Genomic DNA, 10,293 nt, shown 5'->3' on the forward strand with positions numbered 1-10,293 from the left:
ACTGTCTGGTGAGAGGAAGCGTGTAAAATATAGAATAGATTTTCTTGGTCAATATAATTTGTATTGTGTTTGAGAAATAAAGCATATCAATGTAAAACAGAGACAATGTGCAATATTCAATGGTAAAGATGAGTTGTAAGTTCAGAACAAGTCTATCAGAATTCAAGCCAAGTGGTGTTATTTGTACTGACATGCACATTACGTTTAGAAATTGGGCTATGCATTGTTTGCCTTGAGTAGGCTGCCTATTTGTATCTACTTCAGAAATATATGTCTAATTGAGCTTGCTTAAAGTGAAAGGTTCATAGTCAACATAACGTCCTGTGTCTCTAGATTTACAATACGTTGTATCTGTACAAGTCCATGCACTTGTGACTTCACCTGTTGGCCCCTTTCTACGTTGGGAGTCTGGCCTTGCTAGAGTAAAATAGCTAGAGAAAAATAGAGAATATATCTTTTTAAATCTCCATGTAATTTGGTTCATTATTTTGTCTACTGTTATTTGCTTAAGGAAGAAAAAAATATTGTTCCAAAAATTAAAACTTTGGTGCCATCATACTAAACGAGATAAGGCTTGTGTTACCTACTGCGTTGTTCTTCCATGTGCGTTCCAGTTTTAGTAAATAGGTGAATGATGATAAACATTCTCCCTATCACTTTTTCCCAGAGGATGAAATTACAGTTTCAAGAGCAATCACGTTCACACATCAAATTTTGAGAGATGATCTTACTTTTCTGAAATCTCAAATTGCATGTTACTGCATTCTGTTGCCTGCATTTAGAAGCCAAAGCTTCCTAAGCAAACACTCATCTGTATTTTGAATGGATTGGTTTGGATGGATTTACTTGAGCACATTTGTGTCAAATTGCTGTTTAAAAACCTCCAATGCTTTCTTGGCTCTTTAAGAGGAGAGAGAGGGGCCTGAGGGTTGGGAGGTGAATGTACTGGATTCCTCTTTTTCCCTTCTCCTTTCAATAGTGCAGTGTTAAATCAGTAGCAATTTCAGCTGATCCTGAAATTTTGTTCAGCAATTTGGGATTTTTAACATTATTTTTCCTATTTTTAGCTATCTCTGCTGATAGAAACACATTCTTGTGTATATCAGGTTTGTCAGATCTATGCTACTTATTAAGGCTGACATGCAGAGCTTTTCAGTAGTAACTGGAATAACGTGACCATCTTCTCCCATAATGGATTGTCTATGTGTTTTATACCATGTATTGTGTCAATACAATAGAAATAAATATTGCTTCCATTGAAATGCTGTTCTTATAATGACACTGTTTAATATCTTAAGACATAGGTTTAATATTTTGATCCTTAATATAATTGCATTCTAAATCCTCTTTTCTGGTCACTTAACTACCACATTCTGAGCTTTAGATGTTGGCTGTTAATGGCAATACTAGAAACTAAAATAGTCAAATTGTTCCCAGTTAGTTTGTGAGCATGTTCTTTTATACACTTGGAACATATTTCCAATTTACTAAAAGCTAACTACTACTGCAGAGTTGCTTTCCAGGCTTACTGTTTCCAATGTACTTCAACTTTTGGACCCAAAGACATTGCATGAGCCAGCACAGTAGGCAGTTGTGGAGTTCTAAATGCAAGTAGCAGTATATGAACTAATGAATTGATGCTAGGTAGTTGGTTCAATGTTCCTCTCAATTTTTGTGCCAAGACTGCAGTGTAGTTGCACAGAGTGTGTAGCAGCCGTTTAAAGGATCTAGCTGCTTCCTTTTGAGGGTAGAGTCAAATGTTGCTTTCTTGGCTGTGTAATAAAACAGTCGATTTGAGGTGATACGGTTGAAGAAGCTATTAAAAGAACACTTTGTCTTACTATTAGCATTTGTCTTGCACAGTAAATAACTGTTCTCAGCTATTCATAAGTAGCAAACTTTCTCACATTCATTCGCATGTATCTAAATTAATTAAATTCAAACCCTTTGTTTCTCTCTAGGTTACAAATTAACACTTAAACTTGCCTATTAAGGTATCTTTAGGTAGGGGAAAATTTTTTTCCTCGTTTCCAAATAGTGTTATTTAGCTGTGCAACTTAAAACGATGATTCATTTTTTGAATTCTTTGATATTTCAGAAGCTCTAAATAAGAAAGTGGATCTTCAGAATCATGACGAACTTGAAGTTAGTTTAAAAAAGCAAACTACTTTTATTAGTATAAGAGTTGAAATGCTGAAGCAAAAAGTGACCTTGTTCCTTCCTGACAGTGTAATATTTTTAAAGAACATGGTTCTCAGGCATCACAGTCCTTGACTTTGCTATTTCATGAACAGTGATTTTTGTTTGTTTTTAAATAACCTGATATAAAAACGCTTCTGCCACAATTGTTTAATTCCTGACATTGGGATCCTACTGAAGAGAGATACTACTAAACAGAGAATAGTCTGAGGGTCTTTTCCGTGCAAGCAACTATTTGTTTTCCTAAGAAGTAGTAAGTATTTAAATAACTACTTTAACAGAAAGACTATAGGTGATCAAACTATTTGTTCAGGCCTTTTCAGTGATTTCTCTTTCTGCCAGAGAGAGAGTTGGTTGAAAATTATAATTCTACCTTGCCTTAAAACGCCTAGTACGCTTTTATGAATAGTGCAGATTAGTTTCTGAAGCAAGGAGAAGGAATGCATCAAGTACGTAGTGGCTCAGAATACTGTCTTTCATTATGGTGAAAGAGGCAAGTGAAAAAATTTTATGGTGTGTTTTAAGTAACATATAACATCAGTGAAGTAAAATGCTGTCTTGATTTCTTTATTAAAAGTGACTGTTTGCATTTCTTAATGTATGCACATATGCAAGCAAGCATATGCTGCCATGTGCATCTAAGGCTTACATTGCATTCACTTTTTTAAGCTCATCTTGTATACATTTGTTATTGCAAGGCAAAATAAATACTTTTTCATTTGCTAGCAATGTTTATAAATGTGGTTTACATAAAATGATGCATCTGACATCAACTGCACAAATCTCTCTTGCAGACTGCCCTTAACATTTTATTAACATGACATATTCCTTTCATGCTCACAACCAGTCCATGTGCAGTGCAGTCACATGTTTCGGTTTTAGTTAAGTTCTGGCTTTTGTCAAGTTGAACTACACCATTTAAACAAGTTTGATATAGCAAAACAATATCTTCAGCTTCAGTGGGTTATCTTGATTCTTCAGTATTTCCGTGTACATATATAAAATAATCGTAGTTATTTAAGATAATGCATGAAGAAGCATTTATTGGTTAATAGAGACAAACATTTTTTTGTGTATTTTTGGCAACTGACGTAGAAACTGCGACAAAATATACTGTTCATTTTGCAGTCATAAAATCTTTAACCTCTAGCATTTATTAGCAACTTGTAAAACTGATGGCAATTCATACCTTGCATATTGTAAGATCATGTACAAGAGCAGCTGTAAAGCCAGGTGTGTATGTACATGCATCCATATGATTGTCAGACTTGTCAGATGCTGCTGAAAACCACTGGTGAAAAGATTTCTTACAGTTTGTGTTTTATGTTTGTGTTGCCTTAGGGGAAAGTAAGTTAGCACTGTCCTACCTTAGGCTGTAGATTAATACAAAGCTCTGTGTGTTGGAATGCCAACTTAGGGAGTCCCCAGCTGGCTCAGTCCCACCTTGATGCTGATCTCTTGGTTGTTCCCGTAAAAATATTTGTGCTGTGAACTCGATCAGGAAACTGCTCTGCCTGGAAAGTAACCTGCTTGATGAATGGAGGTCTTGAAATAGCTTGGTGTCTGTACATGTCAATTCTTAGCCTTTACTTTTGATGCTACTTAAAAGTTTGTGTAGTATAGGAGAATTTTTTTGGAATATGGATAGTTTTCTGTCACACAGGCGTTGGAAACACCAGACATTCTTTCATGGAAAATCAAACAGTAGTTGCAATGAAAATCTCTGTGACCAGTGCCAAACTACTGAATCACTCAGATAATAAATTCTAAAGGAAAATTTTCTGTTTCAGAATGCAAACGAGACTGAGCACATTTCCTTACAGAATTTCAAGCATTTACTCTGTCAAAGTTAAACAATTAAAAAAATAAAACCTGATTACCTCCAGAATAAAGACACACTGTTTTTGTTATGTTCCCCTTTCTATTAACAAACAGTATGTAAAGGATAGTTTCCTTATATACAAGCTTTTGCTGGATTCATGTTGTTCTGAACTTTAAAGGCAACATTTAAAATGGTAGCTGATTTAAATTTCCATCGAGTTGGGCATCCAGTCCTTTTTATTCCAGGAAAAAATGAAATAAAATACTAAAAGTGCGTTAGTCAGCTACAAAGATAAGTCAATTTTATTTGGTATTTTGAGTATATACCATTTTGCAGGTGGAACAAGTACCAAATATTTCTAGAGAGATTTCCAAACTAACCCTGATGGCAAATTTGGAGATACAGAGTTTGTTACTCTGAGGTGGTTGAAATAAAAGCTTTCAGAAACATTCCTAATACAAACAAGGGCATTATCTCAGTAAAGAAATGGTTTGCGCACTGTATTACTTTCTCTAGCTTATGTTCTCAGGTCTGTATTTTACTCCTGGGACTTCTGTAGGAATGTCTCATTGGTGCAAAAGCAGTAACTCTGTCATGCAAGATTGGGTATAACACTAAATACCTCGAGAGATTTTTGAAAGAGTGCTGTACGTTGCTAAGAGTAATATATGAGTAAATATCTATGCTTTAATCATAGTTAACCCACTGCTATTATGGTTTTAATAATTAGATTTAGTAATTGCATATTTATATAATAAAATGACAGTATGTGATCTCTCTATATTTTTTTCCTGAGTTGTCGCTTAAAATCAGAATTAAGTATTCTATGCTTTAAGTATTCATATATAACAAAATGTTTTGTTGATTTTCAACATTCACTCTTTTCCAGTTGGGGAAAATCAGAAATCAGTGCAAGAAGATAAGGAGCAAGTATAGAAATTAAATTTAAATTGGGGAAAACCTGCAATATTTTATATATTGTAGCACATCTAATGACTACTTAGTTGACTATCTCACCAGTGAAAATATGTTGAGGTTCTGCAGCTGTAAGTATTAGTTGAACTTAAGTATTAAAAAAAGTAAAAATTGCATGTATTAAGAGTAAGTAACAAACATATCTTTGGCCCTATTACCTCTGTGGATATGTGATGTTCAAAAAGGTGAATGCACTGCAGACTCTAACAAACATGGCTGCTTTGATTTAGACAGCAAAGGCCTTATGGCTGTTGAATCTAGGAGTGAGTTCAGTCTCACTTGCCGTTGACTCAGTCAGAGGCGTCATATGATCGGTATTATAGCAGAGTTTACCAGAAAACAGAAAAAGAGTGTGAGAAAAAAACCATTAAACTAAGCTTAAAAGACCGTATAGCAACTACCAGAGAAATCAGAATTGTCCGATAGGTATCCTAGTATGCTATTTTTAAAGGTATTTGGTGGAAAAGATGGGAATGTTTTTGGTTAACGTATTTGATTCACTGAAGAGTTTTACATTAGATTTTCTTTTTTTCCTTAAGTAGCAATTCACTAGATAGTAGAAATTACTTTCACCACTCAGTGGAAATATTTATGTAAATTGAAAGAAAACGTATTATAATTGCATATTAACTTGTGGCATGGATGGAAAATGAGATCTTTTTTGTAAAACTATTTGAAAAGCAGAGACTATTATTTAGTTCTTGAACGCATATATTACACAACGGATAATTTCCATTTGGTTTGTCGGCAGCCGTACTAAATAGCTTTGACTTGGGTAAGTAAGCTTACTTTCGAGTATGTGTGTTAATAAGCAAGCTATGCAACTTTGATAATTTGTCAGCGGATGATATGTTCTGCAACTATACTATTGTTTTAATCTTATTTGTTCTGATTTTTATATAAGATGTTTTATAAATAACATACAAATAACATAACACCATAGGCTGTTCTTTGCTCAGAATATTTGAAAGAAATGTAACTTAATTAAAATGGAGAGTTAATCAATGAGTCCTTCATTTGTGTCATTACCAGACAACGTATGGTTGGAGGAAAGATATTTAAACCATCGAGATAGTTTTCAAACTAAATACACAGTGTATGTAATAAACATCTACTCGATCCTATATGTTGTTAAGAAAGAAATAGAGATTGCGTATTTTGCCTTTTCTGATATATGAAAAAAAAAAAGCAGATTGCCTCAAATGAAATGAATTGGTGGCAGGTTCGAAAAAAATAAAAGGAAATGCTTCTTTGTGCAGCAGGTACTTTAGCTGTGGAAATGTGCTAGAAAGTATAGTACAGTGTCATGTTTTATATAAACTTAAAAAGTAATTGGTCTGATTGGAAGAGGAAAAGTCTTGCTTCCCAAGTTCTCTATTATGAGCTGAAGTATGCTGAACCACTAGTGGAAAAGATTTTTTCTCTCTGGAAGACTGGTAGTGAATCAAGACAGTTCTGAATCATATTTCATTAAAAGAAAGTATCCATATATTTATTTACAAAGCACAGTAATTTAAAAGTGACTTTTTATAATTATACATTGGAAATGAACCATGAAGTATTTAGGAGGACAGTCATCCTCTAACTATGAAAATTTCTAAGGAACAGATAGCATGGGAATGAAGAATAAAACATAATGGCATGGTCAACTTTAAGAATTTTGGAGAAATTGCTGTGAAAAAGTTAATCCTTTTTCCTAATTTTAATCCTTTTAAACTATTATTACATAATTCACTTAGAAGATTTTTGTCTTGGTTGACAGTGTTGTTGAATGTCTGATATTTCCACAGCTGTGTTCAGTATTACTCCTTTGAGAAAAATGTTTGTCCTGTGGAAAAAAATAAGTCAGCTTTTATGTATTTTCCCTATGAGTTGCTATTATATGAAACGTTCCCATAGAGAAACATGGATTTACTCTAGTAATACTGCGTTCAAAGCCTGCAGTTTGCTGTATGTGTACTCTAATGCTACACATTTGGAATGAAAATTCTTTTTTCTGAATTCAGCAGAACTGCTTTAAAAGGCTTTGTAGAAAACAAAGTACATTATTTTATCTGGTCTTGATAACTCAGTACATGTTAATACAAATAAGCTGAATCAGAAGCTATGAATTATACAAATATTTGCATTCAGCAACTGAGCGGAGATCTGTATCCTGTACAAAGAATTAAACACAAATGAAATGAAAATTCCACCAGACCACAGTAATCATTTAGTCAGTGGCTGTGGGAAATTCCTTACATAACAGATGACTAAAGGAGAAATTCAGAGTAAGGTAAAAGTTTTTTAAGATGAACATTTTAAATAACACAACTGTTAATGCTTGAATTTACTTTGGTTCATAAATCCATGACAAAAAATTCCATTTAATGAAGAGTCAGGATGGCTCAAAAAGACTAGAAGAATATTGCTTTGGGGAATTCACTCAGCTCTTGAGTATTTAGTCACTTCTTGTGGAAGTTATACTTGGCACAGCCATAGGATTGGGTTTGAAGCACAAGGCAAGTTCGTTGTCTTTTAGCATTAATAGGAAAAGAGGATAGCTAAATCCTTTTAAATCCCAAACACAACCTTTTTTTTTTTGAGTCCGGTATAGCTGTCGTTGGATGTTACAGTAATTAACTAACTGCCTTGACCCTAATACCCAGCATATTTCTGTGTATTTTTGCCCCCCTGTAGGAAAGAAAAAGCTGCTGCAATCTGAGGAGGAGATAAGATCTAACCTTTTTTCTCTGCCAGTTGTACACAACAAAACTTGCCCAAGCTGACAAAATGACAAATTCTAAATACAGATCTTTGAAATTAATGTGCTAGGTAAACCTCACTAGGCTGACAACATGAAAATAAGTAAAAATGACTTCTAGTCACAAAGACAGTGAGTGGGGTTGAGGGAGTATCCTTCTGAATTCCCAGATATGGGTATCGATGAAAGACAGATCTGTGGAAGGAGAGGTCAAACTTCTAGGTTTAGGGAGTGACTAGAACCGAATGATTCCTGTAAGCCGTGGGGACTTGTACTTAAAAAAGGACATTACAAGGCTTCTCTACTCTGCTGCTGGGTAATGACAAGAGGTAAAGCAGTCATCAGTGTTCTAGCCTACCTCACTGGTCAAATGAGATTCCCCTTCCATCATTTATATCTTGGAGTATCCTAGGAAGCTCAGGCCTGTGATGCCTAATTCATTGGTGGGAATTTACAGGGTAGACATGACTGCTGAGAAGGGGCACTTATGCATTGTTCGAAGAAACGTCAAAGCAATGACTAGACTGTGTATTGGTAAACTTTATAAACTGTGTTCACAGGCTGATAATGGCAACGTGCAAAACCATGTTCAGCAGCAATTAGACAAGGCTATCTATAAAGTATACAGTGAGAAAACAGCTGTACTGGATCAGATCAGAGTCCATCTAGTCCAGCCTCTTTCACAATGACCAAAAATAGTCCCACAAAAAAGGGTATTGCAGTTCATGATGTTGCTTTGCTTTTAGTTTCCTTGAAACAAATTAAACCTGTGGTTTTAAGATAACTAAGTTTCATTTATTTCTGAGATTCACCCTGAGACAGTTTGGTTTTCTTCTGCTATTCGTGATCAAAACATTATATTTTTATTTCAAGTTTTAAATTAAAAGTACATTCATTCATTGAAAAAGTTGATACCATAATACTAACACGTCTGTTGGTTTAGTTTTGCTTTACTGTCTGGTGTATTTCAGTATCAGAAGTGGATGATAATTTGCTTGACCAAAAATGTTTTATGTCGTATTCATCCAAGTAAGTTCTTTTAGGTGCGCACAATGGTATCTGAATGTTTTCCCAAAGGTAGTAGAATGATGTAATAATGTTACAACTTGTTCATCTTGCATCCTACATAACAGGAAATGTTTTTGAAATGTATGTTTGATATCCTCTCTGCTTCTTGAGCTGGAAAGGAGCAAACAGTGCTAAGTCTTATGGCTTTATCCTTATGATGTTTTAATGTGGAACAATGTGTCTTTAAGCAAGGTTCTTTAAATGTGTAATGACACTTGGACATAAGTAACGTCAAAGGAATGTATTTCCATTGATTTTCACCATAGTACTTGTAATAAAATTATTAAAATAACTCTTGCTAGCATTTGAATATGCTGCTTGATGCCTGAATTAGTATAAAACTTTTCGGAGAATATGTTAGTTTATTAGAAAATTAAAAAGCTAAATGCATTGTGATCAAACGATTATTCCAGATTTCTTTATGTGGAAAAGGAGATCTGTTTAATACATCTCAAATTTTTGTAGTTGACGTCTTCACTACTTTTAGATGGAAAATGTGTTCCAACATTTTTCCACAATATTTGGGCCTTGCAACTATACAGAAGTTGTTGACATCATTAAACCAGATCTCTTATTCCACATCTGCTGTTTTTTCCCCGTTTTAAATGGTTTACAGTGTGCCAAGAGAAATAAAATCAAAGCCTTTTCCCTTGAAATAGAATTTTTGGATTTAATGGTAACTAGCTGTAATAGAAGGGTAATGTTACTAAATAAAGAGTAACAGCAGGGATCTCTCTCTTTTGTTCATCAGAAAACAGTAATGTATGTCTTTCAAATGAGTCGATCATATTATGATTAACTAGCCTTTTTGGATAGGTGCTCGTGACTTTTGTCACTCTTCAAGAAGACAGTACTACTAGTGTGCAGGTTTTACTCCAGATGAGGCATGGGAACATGTCCAATTGCTCTGTTCTGGTCCACTGTATCTTTAAATATTTCCTGCACAGCAGCTCTAAAAGTAGATCTCTTTAAAAATATGCACTCTCTCCAGAGTAATCTTTATCTCTGTGCTTAGGACTTTCTTTCTACAAGAAGGTGGTCATAGTATGCTTCTGAACCCGCTTTAAGCAGTGACTTGAACTGAATATGCATTTTCTGAAACTGGATAAATAATTCTAGCAATGAGTGGTTGTATAACAATTGTAACAAATGTTAATACTGCATGTTCATTGTTGCTTTCTTCATTTTAAATAGGAGAAATGACCTTTAGGTGGTTGTTTCAGAATAATTAAATAAATAAATCTGAAGAGGATATAGGCAGTTCCCTGCATTGTTAGGTGCCTGCACCTTCAAACGAGTAGTGATTTTCATGAGTTACTTTAGGAAGCTTCCAGTTTCCAGAGCACCGGATCTTGTGCAGCTCTTACAAAATTTAAAATTTGCAGGCTTAATTGTTTTCTAAAAACTGCTTTATGAAGAAAGTCATCATGTTTATAGTGTAAAATTGTTTTGGTAATACTTTCTCATATCGCTAATACTTTACTCT

At 34.4% G+C, this 10,293-nt stretch overlaps 1 protein-coding gene across 10 annotated transcripts in view; it reads left to right on the plus strand.

Moving 5' to 3' along the window:
- Nucleotides 1-10,293, plus strand: part of CENPP (centromere protein P) — a 160,555-nt gene that overhangs the window by 89,796 nt on the left and 60,466 nt on the right. The gene's annotated exons all lie outside the window — the stretch shown is intronic.

This window comes from Struthio camelus, chromosome 14 (genome assembly GCF_040807025.1).
Source record: "Struthio camelus isolate bStrCam1 chromosome 14, bStrCam1.hap1, whole genome shotgun sequence".
NCBI classification, from domain to species: domain Eukaryota; kingdom Metazoa; phylum Chordata; class Aves; order Struthioniformes; family Struthionidae; genus Struthio; species Struthio camelus.